The 26,768-nt window shown below is 39.3% G+C and overlaps 1 protein-coding gene across 2 annotated transcripts in view; it reads right to left on the reverse strand.

The window, feature by feature from the left end:
* The window catches only part of TAFA2 (TAFA chemokine like family member 2), a 417,458-nt gene that overhangs the window by 340,822 nt on the left and 49,868 nt on the right, over positions 1–26,768 (reverse strand). The gene's annotated exons all lie outside the window — the stretch shown is intronic.

Genomic DNA, 26,768 nt, shown 5'->3' on the forward strand with positions numbered 1-26,768 from the left:
AGAGACAGGGGAGCAGCCAGTCAGTGGAGCAGTCAGAACACACACAGCATTTATTAAGTTCACCGTCTTATATGAGCATGGTGTGTGGCACCCCAAAACACTACAACAGTAACATCAAAGGTCACTAATCACAGATCACCATAACAAATATAATAATAATGAAAAAGTGTGAAATATTGACAGAATTACCAATCTGTGACACAGAGACACAAAGTGAGCAAGTGCTGTTAGAAAAATGGCACCTATAGACTTGCTCGATGCAGGATTGCCACAAACACTCAATTTGTAGAAAAACATAATAATATCTGCAAAGTGCAATAAAGTGAAGCGTAAGAAAACCAGGTGTGTCTGTATTGATGTTTCCATAACCGTATGATGGAAACGTCATCTCAGTTAATTTAAGGATGCATCCTCTCATCTACCTTCACCTGCCCTCCCCATAGTCCTTGTTTCCCAAGGTTATATCTGGTTTCTGCCCTGTGGAGGGAGCTTAATTGTACCACAACCCAGAGAGTAGGGAGTGAATCTGACCCTCAAAAGCCATTTATCTGCAATGGTATCTACTCAGACATCCAGCTTCCTTTCTTGTCCTTGATCAGCGGCCCAAGGACAGAGTGTTCCTCCGTGCTCATCCACAATAGCCCCACCACTTTCAGATGCCTCAGCTTCAGTATAATCATTTGACTCTGTTGTTCTCTGCAACCTCCTCTCACCTAGCCTCCCAGATAAACTCAAGTCAAGGGAATAACAGAAAACAGCATGGAGGGGGGAAGGATGCAATAGCCAATGTAGGAAAACAACATCAATCACATTTTTAAATAAAATTAGATGTTAGTTCTTTTGTCTGTGTCTGAAAAAAAAATGAAAATAATTGATCAGACTTTCACAAAATTTAGAGGATATTCCAATGGCATTGTTCATAGAAACAGAACAAACAATCCTAAAAGTTGTAAGGAAGTACAAAAGACCTCAAGTAGCCAAAGCAATCAACACAGAAGAACAAAGCTGGAGGCACCACACTTCCTGATTTCAAATATATTGTAAAGCTATAGCAATCAAAAGAGCATGGTATTGGCATAAAAACAGACACATAGATCAATGGATCAGAATACAAAACACAGAAATAAACATATATATATGTGTCAACTTATACATATATATATATATGGTCAACTAATTTATGACAAAGGAGCCAACAATACACAATGGGGAAAGACAGTCTCTTCAAAAAACGGTGCTGGGAAAACTGGATAGCCACATGCAAAAGAATGAAACTGGACCACTATCTTACATCATACACAAAAATTAACTCAAAATGGATTAAAAATTTCAATATAGACTTGAAACCATAAAACTTTTAGAAGAAAATATAGGCAGTAAACTCCTTGACATAGGTCTTGGCAATGATTTTTTTTAATCTAGCATGAAAAGCAAAGGCAACAAGCAAAAATAAACACGTGGAACTACATCAAACTAAAAAGCTTCTGCACAGCAAAGAAAACCATCAAAAAATGAAAAAGCAACCAGTGAATGGGAGAAAATATTTTCAAATTATATAACTGATAAGGGGCTAATATCCAAAATATATAAAGAACTCACACAACTCAAGAGCAAAAAAAACAAATAAGTGGAATAAAAAATGGGTAGAAGATCTGAATAGACATTTTTCCAAAGAAGACATACAAATGGCCAATAGGTATATGAAAAGATGCTCTACATCATTAATCATCAGAAAAATGCAAATCAAAACCACAATAAGATTTTACCCCACATCTGTTAGAATGGCTATTATCAAAAAGATAGAAATAGCAAGTGTTATGAGGATATGGAGAAAATGGAACCCTTGTGCACTGATGGTAGGAATAGAAATTGGTGCAGGAATTCCTCCATACTAGGAAAACAGTATGGAAGTTCCTCAAAAAACTTAAAAATAGAACCACTTTATGATCCAGCAATTTCACTTCTGGGTATTTATCCAAAGAAAATAAAAACAATAACTTTTTTAAAAAATGATGTAAGCAGGGACTTTCTAAAGGGGTTCTGGGAAATTTTTGCTCCCCTGATTTAAAAAAAAAAAAGGAGGGACCAGCCTGGTGGCATAGTGGCTAAGTTCACATGCTTTGGCAGCCTGGGGTTCGCAGGTTCAGATCCCGAGTGCAGGCTTACACACTGCGCATCAAGCCATGCTGTGGCAGTGTCCCACAAACAAAATAGAGGAAGATTGGCAGAGATGTTAGCTCAGTGCCTATCTTCCTCAAGCAAAAAGAAGACTGGCAACAGACATTAACCCAGGGCCAATCTTCCTCATCAAAAAGAGAAAGAAGACACATAAGGAAAAGCTCCTTCCCTCCCTGTTTGGGGCACTGGCATGAGGATATGATCTAAGGGGCCATTTCTCAAACATAAAGTGACAAGCTCAAGGACCAAACGTTGACGTGATGAAGAAGGCAGAGCAGAGAGGAGGAAAGAGCTGGGATTCTTCATGACCTCAGAGATGTGCCACCCCAACTCTGCACGCTCTTAGTGAAATGAAGGAAGTGTTTTGCTGACCTGCTTGGGCCATTTTAATCAAAGACTTGCAGCCACAAGTGAGCCCTACTGACCACATTGGCCAGAGATGGCATTTATACCCAGGCTTCTATGATGCTTAAAACCGTTCTCTTGGTTTGGAGGTGAGGGAGTTGGGGGTGAAGGGCGAAGACAGCCTCAGTGCCCCTTCACTAGAGACACCTTGCCAGCCCTAGACTGCTTGCACTGGACTATTAGATGTGAGAACAACTTCTACCCTGTCTAAACTGCTTGTCTCCGTTTCCATGACATCATCTCTTTCCTGCCTGTAAGTGGCCTGTGTTGTGAAACAAGAACAGTAAGGTGTTAGTCCTTCGAACGTGACACGATAATACTAAAGTTAGTCTAGAAAAAAGATGGGGGAGCCGGCCCCGTGGCCAAGAGGTTGAGCTCACATGCTCTGCTTCAGCGGCCCAGGGTCTCACCAGTTCGGATCCTGGCGACGGACCTAGCACCGCTCATCAGGCCATCTTGAGGTGGTGTCCCACACGGCAGAGTCAGAAGGACCTACAACCAGAATATACAACCATGTACTGGAGGGCTTTGGGGAAAAGAAGGAGGAAAGAAAAAAAGATTGGCAACAGAAGTTAGCTCAGGTGCCAATCTGAAAAAAAAAAATTTGGAGGATATGTTTGGAAGTCTTTGATTTCAAATGTGTGCTGTGTAGTTTACCCAAATTTCCCTTTGAAGGATGGAGGAATACCTCAAAAGAGACAGGCAGCCGTCTTCTAGAGCAGCAAACAGCAAGGGTCAGGAGGCCCACCTGAGCACAATTAGAGGCGACACATCTCAGGCATGAAACAAGACCTTGTGGTCAGAGGAAACACAGTGGTTCTAAATACAAGTCCACAACCAACCGTCACAATGACAGACACTTCTAATGATGGGTGTTCTTTTGGAATTAAGCTGCTCTCGTGTGCTCGACTCCAGACAATATGCTCTAGACTCTGGGGTGAGTAGGACCAGGGATTTCTTTCTTTCTTTAACAGTGGTTAATTCTTCCAAACATTTATCTGTGAAAATGACAGGGATTTGGGAATAATGGCATTTGCAAATTTAATGTCATAAAACTTTTCCTCTAATTTTGAGTCCTTGCCCCTTTCTTTGGTCCATGGTGAGACACAGACTGTAAGCTTTGCTGCTGTACCCCAACACCTAGAGCAGAGTCTGGAAAACAGCAGGCACTCTCTAGGAGAATCAGTCACAGAAAAGGACGTTGTTATGGACTGAATTGTTTTCCCCCAAAATTCATCTGTTGAAATCCCAACCTCCAGTCCCTCAGAAAATAACCATATGGAGATAAGTTTTTTGAAGTGTTGATTAAGTTAAAAAGTGGTCGATGGGGTGGGGTTCTAATCCAGTGTGATTGGTGACCTCATAAGAAGAGGGGCTGGCCCGGTGGCATAGTTAAGTTCACGAGCTTTGCTTCAGGCCCAGGGTTTGCAGGTTCAGATCCCGGGCGGGGAGCTATACATGGCTCATCAATCCATGCTGTGGCAGCATCCCACATACAAAATAGAGGAAGACTGGCACAGATGTTAGCTCAGGGCCAATCTTCCTCACACACAAAAAAAAAAAGAAGAAGAAGAAAAAGAGACACCAGGAATGTGTATGCACAGAGGAAAGACCACACAAGGACACAGCAAGAAGGTGACCTCTGCAAGCCAAGAAGAAAGGTCTCAAAAGAAACCAAACCTGCTGACACCTTGATCTTGGACTTCTAGCCCCCAGAACAGTGAAAAAAGAAATTTCTGTTGTTTAAGACCCCGGTCCGTGATATTTTGTTACAGTAGCCCTAGCAAACCAATGCAGATGCGAATAAATATCTGTGTTTCATTACAAAATAGTATTTCCAAATTCTAAAAACTGCCAGTTATTTTTGTAAGCTGAAAATCCGATCCCTTTTATTGATTAGTTCTTGGTTTGTTTGCATCTTATACATGCCACATTATATTGGTATTGTACGATGTTTACAACAATTCACAATAGCTTTAATTTTGCTATCCTAACATTCCAATTTTGTCTTCTAAATATAACAAACTGTATTTTGGGAAATGTGTTTAAGGAAATAAGATATTTAGATCTGAAATTCCACATACTGACCCCAAGAACCCACATATTTCTAACAGATTTTAGGCTGATTATCAAAATGCTTAGCAATTCAAATGTTTCAAATATCTAATCTTTATAAGGTTTAAATACTTTTACAGAAAAAATTGGTTTCAGATGTTGTCTTTTTTTTTTCTTTGAAAAATAGATGAGGGGCCAGCCTGGTGGCATAGTGGTTAAGTCCATGCACTCCACTTTGGGGGCTCAGAGTTCATAGGTTCGGATCCCAGGCGTGGACCTAGCACCACTCATCAAGCCACACTGTGGTGGCATCCCACATACAAAATAGAGAAAGATTGGCCTGAATGTTAGCTAAGCAACAATCTTCCTCAGGCAAAAAGAGGAGGATTGGCAACGGATGTTAGCTCAGGGCCAATCTTCCTCATGAAAACAAAAATAGATGAAATATAATTAAAATGATGGCATGAAAATGGAGTAGAATGATTCTCACATTTCCTTTTTTATATGATAGGCACAGATAATCTGGGAATGAGCTTAAAAAATGTTTTTCATGTAACATATAATCTAAAAGTGTATTGATAATATAAAAACAGTAACACGGTATAGCCTGCCATGTCAACTCTTAAAATACGGTTAAATACTGAATTTCCTTAATATTCATATATTTGGGGAACTATTTCATCTTTATTTTTTCTCTTTGTACCTCAGGTACACAAAGTTGGATTAATCATAATCCCTGGCTCAGAGCATACTCTTATCATTGGTAACTCTTTCACTCACTTTTATTCATTCATTTATCAGCAATTTTTAATAATGTAATAAGGAACGATGAATTTCCCCATCCGAAAGGAATAAGAGGACTCTGATTGCAATCCATGTGGTCACTTCACACGACACCCCTTTGATTCCCGGACCCGAGGCAACCACCATACTGCATCCCATATCCATGATTCCCTTCATTTCCTTGTTATATAGAAATATTACATTTATCTGTATTTAAAGAGATACTTGAGTTTTTAACTTTATAAAATGGTATATTGTATATAATTTTTTAGAACTTGCTTTTTTATACTTATTATTATATTGGTAAGATTCAACGATATTTGTAAATGCCGTACTTCACTCAACCACTGTGCCATATTTTATTGTGAATATATCACAGTTTGCTCATCCACTCTCCTGCTGATATGCATTTGGATGGTTTCCAGATTATTCCTGAAATAGCACTAATATGAACATCTTGTATGCGTTTTCTTTTGTTCATGTAACCGAGTTTATTGGATACCTAGCAGTGGAATTTCTAGGTCATAGGATATATGAATGTGCAATTTTTTCCAAAATTTTCAATGTTTTAAAATGATCGCACCAATTTGCATGCTGACCAGCAATGAACATCTAGTGGATCTGCATCCTCTCCAACAATGGATATTATCAGACTTCTAACTCTTTTGCCAAAAGAAGAGTATAAAACGATACTGTACTGTGGTCTTTATTTGCATTTCCATGGTCACTAATGGATGTGATGTGATGGAATAAACATCTCTTCACATGTTTGTTGGTCATATGAGTTTCTCTTCTGTGAAATGTCTATTAAGGACTTTTGCTCATTTTTCTTACTGATTCATAGATGCTTTTGGGCTCTTGACACCAATCGTCTGTCAGCTGTGTCTGTTGTGAATATCTTCCCCTAGTTTGTGATAAGACCTTTCATTTTCTCTAGGTGGCCTATGGGTGAACTAAAATTCTTAATTTTAATGTAGTCAAACTTACGTCTTTTCTTTCGTAGTCAACATGTTTTATGCCTTATTTAAGGAATATTTTCCTACTTCTAGGTCTAAAATATATTCATCTAGATTTTCTACTAACTGTTTAAAGATTTGCTTTTAACATTTAAATTCTTAATCCATCTGGAGTTGGTTTTTTTATATAGTGTGAGGTAAGGATCTAATTTCATTTTTTTTTTGACACTTAATGAACCATTTACTCTTTAGGCATCAATCTCTAGTTATAAGAAATTATTATATGATTCTAAAATAAATTATCCCTAAGTTCTGATATTGATTACTCACATAATGCTTTCCTAAATGAAAGAAAATCTTGCACAGTAGGAACTGAAGTTGCTAATTCCATCATACACAATGAGAATGATCATAAAAAGGAGAGAAACATGAAGGTAATTTTTCTGACAACTAAGCATGCCCAAGCCCCTCACCAAGGCATATTTAAAAATCTATTTTGACTATTTTGACTGAAACACACTAACTCACGCATACTCACACCAGACACAGAAAAGAACGGCAATGCAGAAAAGGCAGAGTACAATCATTGTTCCACTTATCAACTTCCATGTCCATTTTTGCATGCCTACTATGATTTAATTTGTTTTATAGTCATAAATATTAGTTATTTTGAATTCTGCTCTAAATGAAATTGAGTTAACCTCTACCTTATATATAACTAGGTCACAAATAAAGAAATGGCAAACCAAAAAGTAAATTAATTGCCAAATATCCACTAACTCAGAAGAGCTCTTGTTTCTCCACCATCTTACTCTGTAAAAGTGTTTAACTTCCAATCCATTTAACAAACATCTATTAAGCATCTACTATAGGCAAAGATAATACAAAGAACACAAATTTGCTCCATAATATAATCAGGGGGCCATAAATAAATTTAAAATGGGACCAACTATGATAAGTTATATAATAGAAGTATCCACAAATGTTGATTGAGTTCAATTATATTCATAATTACTAAGCACCTAAGAGGATATGGTCTTGTACATTCCAATGGTCTCATTAAGCAGGCATTTTTGTCTTTCTTTTTAAAGAGTCCATTTAATAATTTCATGATGTTGAAATTAGAACATTGACTTAGAACAGAACAGTCAACAGCAGTAAAACTTGTTAGGCAAAATCCATTTCCATGTGTGCCTCAGACCATAATGTATATGCTAGCATAAAAGATGATGAATGTCGCCAACATACTGGATGAAGGCTTTTCTCCAAACCTGAGAGAGAAGAGGAAGAACTCAAGAACAGGGTCTTTCCAAACTCTCCCCTCCTGAAGTATATATAGTCAGGCAGTTCTATCCAGGTCTTCGTGGTAACTCCTCAGTTACTAGGCTTTAGGTTTCCATCTGAAGCAACAGCAGGACCAGCTCTACATAAAACTATGAATATCTGTAATGCCTTCCTTAGGTCTTCTATTTTCCTGCCTTATCTGTTTCCCACATTCCCATGGCCGTTATTCAGAACATCTAGGGGAGCAGCCCATCCAGCTCTTCCAGTTCCAATGGAGGCATCATGATTTCTATGAACTACCCAAGGTAAATTCTAACTCTGCCCACTACTCCTCCCACCTCAAGGTTCTACTCAGTATCACATCCCCTGTGAGCTTCAGGATGTCTTCCAAGGTAATGCCAACTTAATCTCACAAACAATGTACACCAATATGAGAAATTCAGAGAGGCCCCATCCTCCCCAGGGGAGCGGGGGTGGTGAATATAATCATGAGGCTTTCAATTCGGGTAGGAAAAAAAGTATGGTGTCACAAAAATCTAAAAAAATCCACTGCACTTATAGTCAAGGGACCTCAGATCAAGTCTAAAGTCCACAATCATCTGTGTGTGAGATTGAGCCAGTCATTCAAGTCTATCGAGACTCAGTTATTTAATCTACTAAATAGAAGAAATAATAATGAATTCACATGAATGCCACAGAAAATTATGTGAAGTATAAGATAGTATTTGCAAATGATAAAGTGATCTAAAATATAAGTGATTTTCATTTCATGGCAATGAGAAACCACCAGGGAAGGTATTTCATTAGACATCCATCAAGACATTCTGTAGTAACGCCTACTTCACCCATGCTAGGAAGAGGACTGCTGACAAATTTGTGGGAGAGGGCAGGGACAATTTTCAAACTCATGCCTTTGTTCAATCATTGACTCATTCATTCAGAAAAAAAGAGTGAACAAGAGGCACAGGAGATACAATGGTGACCAAGGTAGAGATGGTTCCTGCCCTCATGGGCTTATATTCTTTCCATGGTCGAAATAGCTAGAAAATGTGGAGACAGTGCAAGCACAAGCAGGACCACCAAATTCCCAGGTGAGATCACACTTAGTGAGATGGGTGTCATCTTTGTTTTTTGCTTAAACAAGGGAGGTCATGCTATCTGATTTACTTCATAAACCAGTCTGTGAAACCAGCATAATCTTAAACCATATGATCTGTTTCATCATTCTCAACCAGTAAAAGACAAAGGAGTCTAGATGAGACTTGAGATTTTCATAACGGAAAGCCTCTGGAATATTTCTACACTTGAAAAAGTAGAGTATCTGCTTTCTGTTCGAGTGACACATCAGCTCCCTGATAATAACAGCTGACACTTGGGCTCACTAGGCTCTCGACGCTGTTTTAAGCAGATGATATCCTGTCTCATTTAACCATTACAACTCCATGTAGTAGGTACTATTATCCTGCCATTTTATAGATGAGGGAAATAAGGCAAAGAGAGGTTAAGAAACTTATCCTTATCACATGTATTTTTTGATGCGATCTAGGCTGTCTGATTGTACAGTCCAATCTGTATCCACTGTGCTCCACTGCCTCTTTATAGATTCCTCTCAATAGATTGATTGATGGTTATAACACACAAAGGATGAGAAACCACTGTTCAACATAATCACAGCCACCCTTGAACTCATTGGAAGCACTGGGTACTTCAAGGAGTACCATCTACATAGGCTTGATGAGAAAGGCTCCCCTACCCCACCCCAGGAGTACGCTGTACACAAACAGCATAATCCCTCACAGTGACCCGTATCACCATCATTAACCACACTGCTTCTTACAGCCTTTCTGGTGTTGCTTCTCCACCAAGGAAGGCCCTGTCCCTCCCCTCTTCTCCTGTCACCATGCACAAAACCACTCATCATTCAGGCCCAGCCATATCCTCTTTGAAGCCTTTCTGGGTTCTTCCAACTACCTCAAGCATCTTCTGTCTCTTCTTTGAACACCTACTTTATGTTCAGTTTACATTGTGGGCACTTTGAACTACTGCTTAGCATTTGCTTACATAACATTTTGTGTTTTACCAAACACATTTATTTCCTCAGCTCCATGGAAGTTCATTGAGAAGAGACAATAGTTTCGATTCTCCCTCCTGGCTGCACCACTCGCCCCCAATACACACAGACACACACACAATCCGCACCTCATATAGTACTAAAAGCTCAATAAATACTGTTTGGACAGTTGGTGGACTGATTGATTAATCTATTGAATAAATATTCGCCTAAACTTAAATAGCCTCCAAGATTTTCCACACTCAGACGTAGATGCACAAACCACGTGTGACCCAGTGAGATAATGGACTGAAGAAGGGGATAAAAAAACGCTTTCACTGGGAGATTACTCTAAATATAAAAATCACACGAAATGGAAATGGATAAGGATTCAATCTGAAAAGTTTAAAGGGAGAACTGGCTAACTGGAAAAGTAAGGAAAAGAAGTAGTTTTATGTATTTAGCATTAAAGCACCTTTTCAGGATCTGAAAAATCAAAAGCTTCTCTCCATCAATTCTGTCATTTTCCTTCAGAAGATGTAATACACCTCCCACATTTCAAGTGCATCTTCAAATTCGCACGGCTTGCTCCTTCCATTTTACTTCTTCCTTCTGCTCTCTCTCTCACACACACACCCACACACACACCATATTTCCTGACTTCTCACCCCCTCCAAAAGAAAATCACCTTTTGACTATGAAATACTAGCTCTGAGTCATCGAAACAGAGCCAGAGAAAGATTCGTTCATTAACTTGGGCTCCCTCTGCTGGGTCTGCAGCAGTAAAACATACAACTCTGTAGAATTGGAGGTTATAGAACTCATTCCCGGCAGAATTTCTCCTGTTTTAGCCAAAATGAAACTTACTATCCAACAAAATGTAACCATACGAAAGCAGAAAAGATTTAGGACTTGGGTAAATTAGTAACAATAAATCAAGACAAGGGGTTTTTAAGAAACTGCTACACCTCAGTGTTTTTTGCCCCTGCTTATTTTCATTTGTAGAAGAATGGTGGAACTCAGCAAGGGATCTCAGAGACTGCAGAGATAATGACATAAAACTGTAGAGAAGAAAATATCACGTGAAATCAGATCTGGATTACATATGTGTTTGTTAGAAGCAAATGCAGATGAATATGACCGAAGGCCATGCAAAGACTCTAAGTAAGGTTTGTGAGGAAGAGAAGAAAAAGCAGCAGCTTAGGTAGTATTACTGAGGTTTTACAAATCAAAGCTGTTGATAACATCACTGAAATATCCTAGCAAACCTGATGATATCAAGTGTATTGAGCCTACACAGTCAAACGCAAACCAAGAAAATCACAAGGTGCATTCCCGTTTACTAAAGATAATGGAAATATAACATACATCAAAATGGAAATGGTAGATATTGATTCCTGTTAAAAGGAAATATTATTTCTCATCTAATTGATTTCGTGCTTATTATAAATGAGAACGGTTAAATTGACCTAAAACAAACTATCAGACCAGCAAAAAGAATGAAAATAGATCTAAGACCTCTAAAAATCTGGGAAACACTGGCCATAATATAATTCTTTTTCCTTAAAATAAACTAGTATTCTGCAATAAATATCTTAAATCAGTCCCAGAGTGATTTTGTAGAATCATCAAATACTCAAGGAATTGGATATTTCAGGGCCTCGAAATCCAGGCCCTGAGCTTTTCTCTCCAGAGTCCAGCAGGGATAAGGCAGAAGCTTAGGTTACTAAAGACTGTGCTGGCAGCTCTCTGGTCTTGCCAGTCCATCTCCCTTCTCCACTGTCAAATACTTAGCTGCCATAAAGTGTTAACCAAGACTCCAGCCATGACTAGCTACAAAATTTGCAGTGCCCAGTGCAACACGAAAAAGCAGAGCCCCTTATTCAAAAAGAATGAAGAATTTCAAGACGATGACAGCAGAGCAGAGAACCAACCACAGAAACCTTTCTAAGCACAGCCCTTCTAGGTGCAGGAGGGCCCTACGTGACTCTGTAGGTGCACACCCACGAAGCCCTTCTAGGCGCAGGAGGGCCCTCCATGACTCCGTAGGTGCGCACCTACGAAGCTGGCCCTGCTCTAGCCCTAGGTTAGTTGGAGGTTAGCAACAATAATAATGTCTTCATGGGCCCATCACCCCAAACTCTCATAGCCAAAGACGCTAACCTCGTCTTACCATCCTCAAAGAATGTCCTCTGCAAGAGAGGCATCTTTACTAAACCAAACGTGGCTCGGTTTAGGTCCCCAAATGCACACCAGCACCTGTTAATAGTGCATTTTTTGTTCTGTCTACCTAAGCTTGGTTTTGGAGACAGAGCCTCTGTTGAGAGAACCTAAGATAAGTCATGCAGAGTTTCTTCTTTCCCTTCCAGTGAGGGGCTGTATAATTTACGTGGTTAAAAACACATCCTCCAGAGTCAAACCGCCTGGAATCCCACCTCCACCATTCAAAGTCCATCTCCACCACTGACCATCTGTGTGTCTTTGAACAAGTTGTATAACTTCTCTGAATCTCTGTTTCCAAAAACAAATCATAATAGTACTGCTTCATAGGGTTGCTTACCAGGATATATGAGGCATTATTTATAAAGAGTTTAACTCAGGGCTTAGCACATAATAAACAATGGATTTGGTATCATCATTATATAATAAAAAAATTTTTCGAATGTATTAGAATCTGGATCACGGAAAACCAGCTGGCCGTCTATGAGCTGCCTGGTATTTAAAATTCGGTTGTGCTTAGTGTGGTTTAATGGATTGTCTTATATAAAATAACTTTTGGTATAGCCCCCGTGTTCTCCAGATTCTTAAAGGTCTTCATTTCCTCATTTATTTTATAAACATATATCAATTCTTTACTCTGTAATAAGCACTAGGCTGGATATTAGGGATGTAAAGACTGACAAGATTAAATTTCTGCTCTAAATGAGCTCACCAACCAGACACTTAAATGGATAATTTTAATACAGCATGTCGAGTGCAACGACTATTGGGAGACAATTCTCCAAGGATCTCTCCTGTTTCTGCACTTTCTGAGCAAAGGCATTAACAGATATTTTGTTCCAGACTGGCTCTTCAGGAATATTTGTATACCAAACATCCTTGAAAGATACAGTGGCCAGATTTGTTTTCCGCCAGAATAATAAAGATAACGTGTCCTTCCAGGGCAAAGTTTAGGCAGGTTTGCTAGCAGCTCCCTTTAAAAGACTGAGGTTTCTAAAGTTTGGAATTCCTCAATTGTGCCACAAACCTACTGTGTGCATATGGAAGGAAAAGGTGGATATTCCATGCAGAGGGAACGGAGGCATGAAACAGCATCAAATGGATGCATAAGTATGAACAACGCAGTAATACCAACAAGGAAAGTATGAGATAGGACGTGGGGACAGATGAGGCTGGAGAACAACACAAGAGCAGAAACTTGGGGGGGGTTATGAGCCAAGTATAAACTTATTTCATAATGATTGTTTTGCTAATGATTTTTCACCATTATGGCTCCTGAAAAAGTACACTATTTTTTGAGATAATCCTTTTTCACTAGAGCAACTTTTTTCCCCCAAAATCTACTACATAAGTATAAGAGATGATATACTGATATTACTGTCTTACGGAGACACAATCCCCAATTTACTTGACTTACCAGTTTTCAGTCAGAGAGTATCTTACAGAATACATTTGAATTAAGTACCATATTTGAATGAACTCAAAAATTTTCTTTGAGATGGGGAAAGAGAAAGCATCAGTCTGTTGTGTTCACACACGTGCTACATCATCATGGTGTCACACATACGTGTTCTTGGGTTTGTTTTGCCCTAAAGATGTTTTCCTACACAGTCACTTCTAAAGTGAAGCTTGAGTACAAGATAACGATGAATCCAAAAAAGTTGAAGAATTGGTGAAGAAAATGGGGCAGAAAGAAGATCGCACCTTCCAAAGAATGATTCCAATGCATTCTTCCTTTAACATTCACGACCCACTCCCAAGTCTTTTCTCCCTCCTTTGCTAAGTATAATAAACCTTCATTTTATGTAGTAATTGGGATTACTTACTTTCAAATTGTTGTTTATTATTTACATAAATCTGTTTTCATTGTTGCATTGCTTTTTCTACGTGTGACAATTGTTTAGGTGTCTTAAGTTGAGATGGAACTCATAATTTTCTCATGAAAATTAAAAGATTTCTTTAACTTTCAGTTTTTCTTTCAGCAACAGGTTTTTCAAAAATGAACAAGTCACTTAAACGAGAGATAAGTGTCCTTTGCATTTTCTGGTATGCTCTGAGGAGACAAGGACCATCTTCAGCAAAAGAGCATAGGACAGCAGTTATGACCCAGTGCTCTCAAGTCGGGAGACTGGGGTTAAACCCTGGCTCTGCCACTTACCAGATCCGTCACCTAGAGCACGTAGTTTCTTGCGCTTTAGCTTTCTTCTCTGTACCATGAAGGGAATAATAGTTCTGATATCATACTGTTGTGAAGATTGAAAGATACTCTATATTGCGCACTTAGAACACCTACTACCTAGTAAGTATTCAATTCAATGTTATCTGCTATTATTATTATTCCCTTCACATTTGTGGCTTCTGCAGATCACTCTGACAGCAACATGGAGAACAGATTTTGGTATCAAGATGGGCAAGAGAGAAACCCATTGGAGGCTCAATCTAGGCAAGAAAAACTAAGCAGAGAGTAAGAAGCAAGTGTGTGATGGACAATAACACATTCCATCTTGGACCTGTTGAGATGAAGATGCTGGAGTTACATTCTTTTTTCTTCTATCTCAGCAGTTTGTTCAGATCAATTTTCTCACTCTCTTCTAGGACAAAACAAAAAATATTTAAAAGTTAAAATAGGATTACACTTTGAAATAGAAACTGCAGAATTTATAGGCTCAGGAATTTTTATTGTTTATTCAGTGTTAATCTATTCAGAGAAATGGCCCTAAAAGTCACATGCTGGTTATTGTTAAGTGTGACAAAATCAATGCACTGCTTTGAGCTCAGATAATTCATTTCCTGGGAAACTGGGAGTTTCTGAAGCAAACAAATTAGCTGGTGTCTACCCTGCCCTCCGCAAGGCCAATTATTCAACACACACGAGAGTTACAAGTGTCTAACAGAAAGGGTTAAAGACAAACATATCCCGGTAAAGAACAGGAGGTCAACACAGGTCTAAGTGACACATTTCTTCCTTTCATGCTTTCTTTATCCTCTTTTACCACTTATAACACATCACCATTCACAGAACTATCTCCCCACTGTTCCTGTCCCACTCACCATTCTCAACACTCCCCTCTCCAGCTCTCTCTTCCCTGCCCACCACCTCCGCCTGCAGCTGCACAGAAGGGCAGGGACTATTCCCAACTGATGTTTATGTCCCTTCTTCCCAGAATAGCATAGCATATATTAGGCGTCTAATATGTGCTTAGTAAAAAAAGAATCGTTGATGCATAAACCCACTTCCTAATGCTAAGCCACTGACTCACCCGTAACTCAAAGAGCAGTTCAGGGGGATAAGATTAGGGTCACGCAATGGGTGGTCTATTATTTAAGTTTCCATAGTTGTAAATACCATACGTTGTATCTGAATCCATGTGTGCAGGAAGTTACTACAGACACATAAAATTAATTTCAGTCTCATGCTTTATACTTTTATTATTTTCCAAATAATTCAATAAATGACATCATAAAAAGCTCTACTTTTTTACTGCACTAGCCCCAGAATGTGAATGAGACAGTCCTCAATAAATATTTAATTCATTGACTAACAGATTCCTTTGTTTTTTCTACACAGAAGCACATATTTTTCTTTTCCATTTTCTTGGATTGTGCACACAAATAAACTTTGTCCAAATGGTAGAGGAAAAATTTTCTTCTTTCTTTCATTCCCTCAGTAGGTTTAAAATAAAAGCATAGGGTATTTGTAACAACAGCTGCGTTAACCAAAGTATTCTTCCAAGACCATGTCACTTAGTATGTTTAAAGTACATTTAAAACTCAAAGATCAAGTTATATTTCAATTCTGTTGTAACATGAAAAGTAAATAATCTTCTCTATAAGAAAAAGTAAGTAGCGATTCTAACTCAAATAACTGTTATGACATAAGAATTAATTGAGCCTCTTTGGATAACTGTGTCACAGCATAACATCTTTATCTATCTTTCTACACTTCACCAATACAGCGGTAATTGATGTTGGTAAAGACACTGAAGCACCTCTGTAAGTTGCTAAATTATCATCCAAATCACCAAAAATGTTCGCTTGTCATCTTGTTGTTAACTGAATTTTGCTGAATTCTAATTTGATAAAAAGTGCTAACCTGCAGAGCAGAGTTTCTCAAACTCAGAACGATAGACATTTTTGGACCAGATAATTCTTTGTTGTGAGAACTGTCCTGTGCCTTGTAGGATTCTTAGCAACATCCTTAGACTGTACTCATGGAATGCTAGTAGCACCCTTTCCTCCCACCACCCCGACACTCAAAAAGGTCTTCAGGCATTGCCAAACGTCCCCTAGGTGGCAAAACTGCTCCTGCTGAGAACCACTGCTATAGAAGGTATAGTGTGTGGAGATTCTTGAAGCTCCAAAATACTATAATATTCCCTTTCCCCACCATTCCTGATAAACGAGAAGTCTCTATCTTGTGCTCTGGTAACACTCCATTAACCAGCATGTTAGATTAACCCATAAATCCCATTTCCTTCTTGTAACAGACGATAACATAAATCCAAAGTATTCATTCTATTCATGAATTCAACTCTCTTACATTTTAGCAGGTATTTTTAACAGTAAATTACAAGACTAGGGGGAGTTCTTCTGGTAAATTGTCTTCATTGTCCCAAGTGACTCGGGGGCCTGAGGGACGTTACAGCCATAGCTGTACCTGATACATAACGTCCCCCTTCGCTTTTTCTTTTACTCTCCGTAAACAAGGTAATTCATGTCCTTTCAACTGCTATCAGGAAGCCTTCAGAGTTTCTCTTGCTGTTGCTCAAACAAGTGAAGGAGAAATAACCTTACATTTCCGTTCAAAATTAAAGTGATGAAAATGAAATACACAATTCAACAGGGGAAGGAATAAGTGAATATATAAACTAATATAGCAAATAAAGTTAGACCAGTCCGTGATGTTTTTCCTGGCTAATTCACTCCCCAGGATATATGGTGATAGGAAAATGAATGAAAATTAGGGTTCCTTATTGTACAAACTTAGGAAGTGATTATTTGCCTGTGTTCCTCATTTTGTCTCATCTGAAATTTCCCAAGCACCCACCAAGTGACAGGCCCTGAGCTAGAGACGTTGACAGAGGCGAGAGCATTTCCCCACATAGAAGCATGACATGCTCCACACCATGATCTTCTCTAGGTGGCACTTGAAATACACTGACCTATATTTGCTATGTTTTCATTGTTCAGAATTTCCAACACTTATGTTTCCTTTGAGAGGGATGTACCTATTTATAAGCAAGGGTCAAGTAAGGGAAAAGAGAGGGCAGAGAAAATGGTATCTTTGGGAACATTATATTATTAAACTATAAAAATCCTTTCCTGAACAAGAAAGGGAAAATGTCAGCGGTTAGCAAACTGAAAACCTGACAAGTGATGAGCATCAACAAATTGCCTAACAAAACGTTAGCTACTGATTACAATGTTGATGCAAACCCAAAAAAAGCCAGCTGACATAAAACACCATGTTAAAACCGAAAACCTAATGAAAAGGGACAACACTGTGCAACTCATTGGCTTTTGTGGAAAGAATGTCACATAAGAAGCCATGCAAAAATATGTACCGCAGTTCACCAGAGGAGTGAGGAATTGAGAGCACCAAAGCAAAACGTCAGAGTCAGTTCCTGCTAATAATAAATAGATCACCTATCACCCCTTACATTGTAAAGACTCTTTGGGTGACATCTACACAGGGAGAAAGAAAAAAGAAGTACCGTACGGATTTTCTCTAAGCGCTTAAGCTTTTCCAACAGTAAGTATTTAGCTCCTACATATTTAGAGGAAGTTTGGTCTGTAAATCAATTATTTTATACAAGCTTAGTAAGTCCTAGAAGTGAAGCGCTTTGGGAGTGTTACTTAGTGGCACTCCACAAAACTCTGCAAAACTCAGATGACTCTCAATTGAGCTCCTGGAGCACCCAAAGGCCAAACGTGTGCTGCACCAGATACATTATGACCAGAGCAATAGGAACACCTTTTGGTTTTAAATTTAATTCAAGGCAACAGATAAGGCGTTCACTTGGGTGTGAATTTTGTAGCAGTAGGAAAAAAAATCTATTTCCACTATCTAAAATGGCCATTTTCCAATGTCCTATCTTTTTTAAATCCTGCTTTAAAGGAACCAGATATGTTTGCATAACTCCAGTCTGAGTTATTATCTCAACGGTTTAGCCTATTAAACAAACCAAGCCACTAAGCTCCAGTTTTTGTACTTGCTATGTTCCGTTTCCATCCTTTCATGGTTTCGATGATGATGGTTGTCTGCTGGGAATTAGTGTTTTAGTCAGTGCCCTTCCCAGCTTCATGCCCAGGTGAGGTTTTTCATTGAAGAACTCTTGTAGATGCTGGAAGTACGTGTTTAGTTCACAAGACTAAAACAGGAAATGGTGTTTAAAGCAATGACTGAAGGAGAGATCCCTACACAAAACTGAATTGTACAAAAAAAGAGAAACTGAAATCTACATTGATAAAATTTTCAACATGAAATAAAATTTGTATCACATTTCATCCCGGATTTACTTGGTTTTTAAAATAAACGATTGGAGCCCATATTCACAAGAGGTTACCTTAATCTGGACTTTCCCTCAGAGAACATTTGACATTAAAAATACTACATTCTGATCACTTTTTCTTGATTAAGGCCCACGTTTAACAATAAAATGTGCATCCAGGGGACATTTTGGGAGTCTCCCCGCATCCGTTCCATGTTTGCCCCAGTGTACAGTAACCAGGCTGTGCAGGTGTTGACCCCACCCCCAACTCCAGGGCTGGGCTCTGATGGGTCTAAACCAGTGATTTCAACCCCATCAGACCCAACAGCTCCATTATATAATAAATATTGTGTGATGCCTCCTTTCTATACTACATTGAAATTCATGAACAAATATAATTATCTCCATACATCATTTCAAAAATCAATATAATGCTCAAAATGAAACATAAAATAGAAATAAAAGTAGTTTATTAAAAAAACTGTCTCAATATGTAAATATTCAGGCATGATAATGTAGTCAAATGCCTACACCTTTCCGTGGAATCACTGTGAAATGAGACACCTACAAACACAAGTGATAAGGTATATTGCACAGACTACTCAGATGCCAGAGCGTCATCCCAATGTGATGTGATTTTCTCAGATGGGTGAACAAATCTTGGAAACATTCTGAACAAAACAAAGTACAATATTCTTACAATACACCCAATAACTACATTTCTGGACAATTCAGTATATATTAAAGTAGTTCCTCCTCACACACCCAACTTTGTGTTTAAATGTGAAACAACTAAGTTCTAAGTTCAGATGATTACGTAGAATTTTTCAGCCATATATCGTCCAGAAGTACATCCACAAGATATGCAGAATGTGGAACAATTCTTTGGGGTGCAGGCCTGTCCTATGCATTAAACATGCCTGCCCCTCGCCCGCTAAATGTCAGCTTTGACGCCCGTCCCTTCATTGTGACAATGCAACACTCCTCCTAAGTTTCTAGGTATACCTTTTCCTAAGTTTCCATGCACACACACACACGAGAATCAATATCACTCCTCACTAGGATCACTGGGAACATCCTTCCTACAACAATTAGTTCAGGAATGAATGTGGAACTCACGACTAAGCCAGTCAGTAGGAATATTCTTCTGGTTCTATCAAGGTCCATTCAATCTGTACAAAGCTCAGGACTTATAATGGAAATTCTGGAACCCTTTCTCCTTTTGAACAGTGTGGTATGTGGATATGACATCTGGAATTGGGCAAAACCGAATCATAGAAGAGGAAAGAACTAAGGCAAGGGGAGAAAAAAAAATAGAGAGAGAGATGGACTCAGTCATCCTGGAAGCCTTATTTCAATTACATAAGCAAACAATTCCCCTTCAATACATAAGCCATATTAATCTTTGTTTTTCCATTATTTACAGATGGAAGTTCTCTTGTCTTCCCCTTGACCTCCAAGGATGCAACATGACTCAGGGAAAAGAGAAAGACATAGCTCCAGGAAGACAAGGATCTTGAATATCTGATATAATATTGTGTCCCTGGAGCATAGCATGGTGCCTGACTGCCAATAAATATTAATTGAATGAATAAAACAAACAAACATGGAGTCTGTAGGCTTGTAACATCTTCATAGCTTTGTCATGTACTACCTGGGATAAACCTGGGTAAACAAGCAGCCTCTCAGATTCCTTCCCTGTAAAACTGGGACAGAGCTCTACGTGCTCCCCTCTCCGTCTTCATTTCACCACACTTTACTCTTAGATTATCATGCTTTAGCCACACTAGCCTACTTGCAAACCCTGAAACATCCCATTCTCTTTCCTGAGTCACAGCCTATACAAAGGTTATTTCCTCTCTTGGAACGCTCTTTCTCTTCCCCTTCTTAGAGCTGGCTTTTCCTGGTCCTTCATGATTCAAGGTGTCACTTCCTCCACCAGGTCATCCTTGACAACCCTGCAGCTGCGCCCACAGTGCTATCACATACCGTTAATTGCTTTCCTTTCACCTATTACAATCTACACTAATTTTGGTTTTGATTTGTTTGCTTATTTATCTAGTGTCTCTTTCACTAGAAAGTAAACTTGATGAGGACAGGAAGTATGTCTGTCTAGTTACTCTATCACTAGCAGCTAGCACATATTGTCAATATAAGATTGTCAAATGAATGGCCCCTACTTCTCCAGCTCACCTCATACCACTCAAACTCCATAGTGTATAGCTAGCTTGGCTTTTTTTAATCCCTTCCACACGCTTTTGCACACGCTATTTCTCCTGCTATGAGTCTTCTTCTTCCATCCCAGCATTGCAATACGACCTACCCCCCTCCTGATCCCATCACCCTTCCCCTGTCTATTTCTACTGTTCTTTAGGTCTTATATTAACATCACTCCTTTCCAGAAGGCCTTCTCTGGCCCCAAATATTAAGTTAAGACCCCTTATTGTCCACTGCAATAATACCATATTATAATACTAATCCCATTACTATAATAACTATTTCTTTATCTCTTTTCCCTAGTAAACTGTAAGCTCTGTGGAGGTAAGGACTGTATCTTGGTCACAGCTGCAGCCACATAGTAGGTCCTCAACAGAACCTGTTCCCTTCCCTCTTCCAGTAAGACTAGTACCCAGATCTGAGGTTGTGAGCAAGAGCATATTGCAAAAAAAGAGCCAATTGTTTCAGGTTTTTTCCAAATGACCCAAGCAAAGCCACATTCTTAGCAAAATCTGACTCCTCCAACTTGATATCAAGCAAAATGCCAGTTCTGAAGGACTGAATAGTTCCATAAATTTCTCAGCATTCCAGTGACAGGCATCACAAGATTGCCATCAGATTTATGATTTTGAAACTCAACTACTCAACAAAAGTAAAAATCCCTTCATCACAAGGTTATAGAGCCAGCAGACTGCTCCTACTATGAGGGGAGAAGATTTAGGAAATTCATTACAGATACAAAGCAAAGGGTTATTTGAAGTGAAAATAAACATTAGAAAGAAAAAAAACATGTAATGAAAAATAGATTTTATATATCACGTTAAAACAACCAAATTAATCAAGAAAATCAGCTTTCCTTTTAGAGAGCAAATTTAGAGGTTGATTTACCGCCTCTGAGTTATTCCACGAGTGGATACCATCAGCTCAATTAAGTTAGTAACAAAGCTTGCACTATGCAATAAAGTGGAAAATCATATAAAGTGCTATTAGAAAAGCTTATCTTTTGACTGGTCAGTAGCTAGTTAAAGAATGAGGATTTACTTATTCTGTGTTGTGAACTGATAAACAATGTAACTCTCAGGAGACATCATATACGTATAGAAGAAATACATAGCTTCTTCACCCGGATTGACTTTTCTCTGCTGTCCATGTGTCTCAGGAGAAGAAAGCTCTTTTTCATGCCAGAGGCGTCATGATGAATGCTGATGAGACAGTATTTGACTCATCACCGCCTAGACACTCCTTTTGCATGTAATTTTTCAACATTGTAAATTCATGGGCTTGCACACACAGCAATGTTTGGGGTATGATTCCTAGTAAACAAATGGACAGGTTTTTGTTTTTAAATTATAGAGATTTTTATTGGGAGAAAAAGTATATTTCCATTCATCAATTTAGAAGATCCAAGAATCTTAACAGTTATTTTATTTAATACAGTGATCCACAATTGTAATGAATCATTTCATGGAAATATGGATACGGATGGGTTAGATAGATATAAATCCAGAATCAGACAGAATGTGGCAGCTTTCGTCTCCTTTGTGATTCTTCTGTCAACTCTGATAATTTTCAAAGAAGATATCTGCTTTTCCTCTCTATGAAACTATATCATTCCAATATTCAACAAATCTTTTCAGAATATGATTCCCCTAGCTCAGGTTTTGAGCGAACACTGCACAGAAAAAATAAGCTATCTTCGTAATTCACGACAATAAGTATAAGGTATAAAGTCTTCCTAAGCTTTTTCTATAAACAGTATACAGGCAGAGAAGTTTATAATTAGCAGTGGTTGGGGAGTGTAAGACAGAAGATATTGACAGACTAGGAAATATAAGAAGCCAGGAAAACATCTTCTAACCACAAAGTGTTTTGTGGTGAAATATTTGTTAAGAGAATTAGCAAGAGTAGGCAACAATTTCTCTTGGGTAGGGGGAGGGTCACATTTAGAACACAGCTATTGGCTAAGTAAAACTTTCTAGAACAGTGGTTGGTAATGTCCGGGGGTTCATGGGCCTCTTTGAGAATATTATAATTTTCAATTTCTTATTCCTAGAAAAAATTTTCAGCCCCTTAAGTCTAACCTTGAAAACTTTCCTCCATCCCCCAGGAGAAGCCTCTGCTTTGGAAAGGAACCTCACCTTAAACACGGGACTGAAACCTAAAGAAAAAAGGGTTGTATGTATTAGGAATTTGTCTCCAATACACTTGCAGCTATTCAGCCAGAAAAGCTCCCATTTCTCACCCCTACCACCTCAAGGACAGATGTACAGGGAGACACCCTGCACAGATTCTGCTCAAAGAGCCAAAGAAACATATTTACAGCTTATGGGCAAATAAGCCATGATCTATTGAGTTTACGTTGTAAATAACCACATCTAAGCTGATGGAGAATCGAAGAAAACCAAAACTCATGAAGCACATAGGTGTGCTGAACCCTCTACAAGTTGTTGTCAGCATATTATCACATTAAACCTTCATAAGAACGCTGGGAGTTAGTTATTATGCCTTGTCTTAGTCTGCTCGAGCTGCTCTAACAAAATACCACTGACTGGATAGTTTATAAACAACAAAAGTTTATTTCTCACAGTTCTGGAGGCTGCAAGTCCAAGATCAAGGCATCAGAACTATGAGACATTCAAGTCAAGACATGTCAAGTCTTCAGATGTCAAGTCAAGACAGCAAGGATGGACGTGCTGTGGTGAGGACTCTCTTCCTGGTTCTCAGCCAGCACCTTCTCACTGTGCTGGAAGAGGTGAGGGATCTCTCTGGAGCCTCTTTTACAAGGGCACTAATCCCACCACCCATGAGGGCTCCACCTTCATGACCTAATCAACTCCCAAAGGCCCCACCTCCTAATCCCATCACCTTGGAGGTTAAACTTCAACAGATGAATTTTAGGAGAATACAAACATTGAGACCACAGCATTCCCATTCAAAAGCAGTGGCTCTGCCCAAGGTCACACTGCTCGTAGATGATGGAAATTGGATTCTAACCCAGATTTCTCTAATTCTAAGGCCTACATTCTCTCTATTATATTCTACTTCCCCCCAGCTAAACTTATGACATGGTTACTCACAGTGCTTGGAATACAGTCAGAGGCCAGGTCCTCTTTCTTGGAGCACATACCTAATCCAGTCAAAAGAATCCCACCTCTTTCTCACCACCTCTCCTGCAACCATCCTGGTATAAGCCATCATCACCTCCATACGGATTACTGTAATAGCCTCCTCACCAGTCTCCCGGCTCCCATTCTCGACTCCATACATTCAATTCTCAGCACAGCAGCCAAAGTGATCCTTTTACAGAATAAGCTATATTGTAGCATCACTCCTCTGCTCAGATCCTACAGTGGCGCCCCAACATAACCAGAATAAAAAGCGCAGGCCTTACACAAGCCTACAGAGTCCAACTCCATCAGGCCCCATCCCTACCTCTCTGACCTCACCTCGGATCTTTGAAATCTCTCCCTACAGATCTCTGCAATCCAGCCACACGGGCCTCCTTGATGTACCTCTTGACGTTTGTACCGCTTGTTCCCTGTGCCTGGAATGTTCCTCCCCCAGATTCCCCATTACAAACTCCCACGCATCTTTTAAGACTTTGTCTCAAATGCCGCCTCCACTGTGTGGTCTTTCTTGCCCACACTACTTAAAATTGCATACCAGCTCCTACCTCGACTGCCTTATCCCCCTACCCTTCGTTTTCCCCCACAGCACTTATTATCATTTGACGTATCATTTATACTACTTGTCCACTATGTTCTGTTTTCTGCCCCCTGGAGAATATAAGTTTCCCAGGAGCAGCAATTTTTGCCTGATCAGCAATTTTTTGCCTGGAGCTACTGCTGTAGCTCCAGTTTCTAGAACAATGCCAGGCACACAGCAGGTACACGATCAACATCGGATGGATGAATAAGTAAATAAATGGTCGCTGGCACGTCAAGTCTCAGCTGACAGATCAACAGAAGGCATTGAACTGTGCAGTCTTCTAGCACCTACTTGGATGATGGTTGTTCTAACAGGAGGGCTGCCTTGCTATGCGCCACTGCAGGCCAATTAAATGCAGCCTAAGAGCACGTATGAAGCGCTCAGCAAAGTTTGGCTTCCCCTGGTACAACCAAATGTCTGCTTCACGTCCTCTTTCCAGTTCAGTGCACCATTTAAGACATCTAAAACAATGGAAACAGAAACGTTCATTTTAATTTAAAATAACCTTTTTCAAAAGAAGTATGAGCTCTCCATTTTAAACAGGCTTGCCAACTGAATCCTTAATTCAATAATGAGTGTCACAAGAATTAATAGACTTCATGCCACCCAAAGACCAGCCAATAGGGTAAAAAAAAAAAAAAAAAAAAAAAATCTGCCCTTTCTTGTGGAGTAACTAGATATATAAATGAAGAAATCATGCGATTTTATGAAATGATTAGACGTGGTTAAATGGTGGGGAGTATGGAAGGGGAAACTCTCCCAAAGCTGGTTATTTTGAACATCAACCTAGGCAGAGGTCCTGTCCATCACTTGCTAAAAGCTGAGTTTGGGGAAAATAAAATAAATACAAGTAAGACAATGCATTTTAATACTCCTGAAGAAACTAATAGCCAGCAAGATAGTCATTATTATAATTACGTGATGCTGGCACAACCAGTGCACCCAACACTGGAAAAGGAGGGCTCTCTACCGAACGACTGAGTGTCCTACATTCTTAAATATTTTGTAGGATTCATTCCCCCTATTTAGGGATTGTAATTTACAACGAAGTATGGTAAACTCAAACATTCTACCATGGAGTATCAGCATTACAAGTGTTCTTACTGAAAAGCAAAATACAAAATTTTATGATAGAATATGAAAATTACACCTACTATTTTATAGTATGCACATTGATTTAAGACAAAATTAAACATAGCAATTCAAAGAATTTGTTAATATGTCTTCTCCTGGTTGGGAATGGGAAGAAGGATATGTTTGTTACCCAATGTCTATTCAAGAGAAACATTTTCTCCAGTTAGTAGGCTGTGTGACCAGTGACATATATCTCAGTAACATGCTTTGCTTGAAACCATAGCATGTGATAAAGAGACGAAGGAGCCTACACTCTGGGGAGAGACTTCCTTATTATTCCAAAGACATAACACATCAGAGCTGGAAGGGATCTCTCCCAATTTCCTCATTATACAGACAAGATCATTGAGGTTTGGATTTGAGAAGTGACTTGCCCAAGGTCACACAGTGACTAAGCCAGGACTGAAATAAAGTCTCCTACCCCCCAATCCAATCATGTTTTTACTACATTGTGGGCACTCGATAAATACTGGTTTTCCTTTCTTTTAAGCAGCGGGAGGGAAGACAGAGAAAGAAAGGACATTGTCATTTATTATTGTTTATTTGTATTTTTAAACATACAGACTTTAGAAAGGCAATGTCAGGGCAGCAATGTGTATTTTATTTCCCCAGAGCATGATGTGCTCTTGGGTAAATGTGTTTTATGAAGAGATTTGTCCTGGGAACTTGGCAGATTTTACTGTAAATATTTTAGCAGTTTCCTATTATTTAGTTGCGGGATTAAATTTTTATCCCAGCCTCCCCAGACCGATGTCTGCAGATTATAAGCGGTTTTTTAAGGGAGTGCCTGTCACAGGAATGATGGCTTGCTTCATTAAAGAATGTTGTGGTAGACATTCAAGGAAGAACTTCCTCCTGCCCAGCAAGACAGAGCAGCCCCAGCTATCAGCTCCTTCCACTTCCCATCAGCTGCAGAAAACTGCCTCCGCGGAGCTGAAGCCCTCAGGGACCGCCCAAGTCTGGTGTCCCAGGTGAGAGAATAACCCTAGACAGTCTGGCCAATGCAGGACAACTCTGAGGGACAATACTTACTCCGGAGCTCACAGGCAGGGGAAATAAGTCTTTGTGAACCCTATATCACAGTTCTGCTTCTCTGTCCACCCAACCCTGCTTCCTCCCCTTTCCCTTCACTGGTGTTGATCCCAAGTAAATATCTTGCATCCCCAGATCTGTCCCCATGTCTGCTTCCACTCAATCCAACCTACAACATATGTTAACGCTGTTTCTCAGACAGATGCCCTAACCACAGGCTTTCAGCCAGCCTAGGGTGGTGCCCAGTTCATCCTG

Source organism: Equus caballus, chromosome 6 (genome assembly GCF_041296265.1).
Source record: "Equus caballus isolate H_3958 breed thoroughbred chromosome 6, TB-T2T, whole genome shotgun sequence".
In the NCBI taxonomy this organism is placed as follows: Eukaryota; Metazoa; Chordata; class Mammalia; order Perissodactyla; family Equidae; genus Equus; species Equus caballus.